This window comes from Acanthisitta chloris, unplaced genomic scaffold (genome assembly GCF_000695815.1).
Source record: "Acanthisitta chloris isolate BGI_N310 unplaced genomic scaffold, ASM69581v1 scaffold5422, whole genome shotgun sequence".
Taxonomy (NCBI): domain Eukaryota; kingdom Metazoa; phylum Chordata; class Aves; order Passeriformes; family Acanthisittidae; genus Acanthisitta; species Acanthisitta chloris.
The window spans coordinates 21,834-22,712 of record NW_008660907.1 but is presented as its reverse complement, the minus strand read 5'-3'; positions in this window follow the sequence as shown (position 1 = coordinate 22,712).

Below are 879 nucleotides of genomic sequence, written 5' to 3'. Positions count from 1 at the left end.
CATGGAAATAATGAGATTGCAGAAATGAGGGTAGAAATAAAAAAAATTAACTCTAAACCTACAACTAAATATGAAAATTGACACTGACTTAACTTTCAGGGTTCTTCTGAAGGACTATGGAAACAAGACTCAGGATCCAGAAGCAACTGCACGGAAAGCCAAGGCAAAGAGGCCTGAAAATCTCTGTTACAGGAGGCAGATGCCCATAAAACCATTGTTAAATATAACAGAGAATTGGGGTTGAAGTGTTCAACACAGAACTCAAATTCCCACTGACACTCATTGTAACAAGCACAATATTTCATAGCTCCAAACATAACGGATTTGCTGCAAAATACCATCATTTTTTGAGCAAAAATACTACTTTGTGTTTCAGCATCATCCCATGGCACATCTCTCACGTAGCAGTGGATTACATCAACCAGTGCCCCTCAGGAAGCTTCAATGCCATAATCCCCTGAGTAGGGATTAGGAGAGGCGCAGAGGGACCATCCCATCCAAACAGCTCCCAGTGGAAAGTCAGCAACAGAACACAGCCTGATGTGCTTCCTCACAGGATCCCATCGCACCCCACTGTGATTTTCAGCAGTAACTCCCTGCAAAGATCTAAACCAAACCATCCTTCAGATAACTGCTGACAGGAGCAATGGGCCCTACATTTCCCTTCTGCACAATACCAGCGTGAAAATAATCCCACCATAGTCTTTCTAAAGATTACCGAATAATTCAAGCAGATTTAAAACTCATTACAAGAGGCAAAGAAAAGGATGCTCACAGGGAGCAAACAACAGCAAAGCATCTGCTTCTAAGGAGCAAAGAGGCTGCTGCTGGGCTAACAGTGTCAGGGTGCCTGAGGAATTGGGGAGGTGCTTGGTGTTT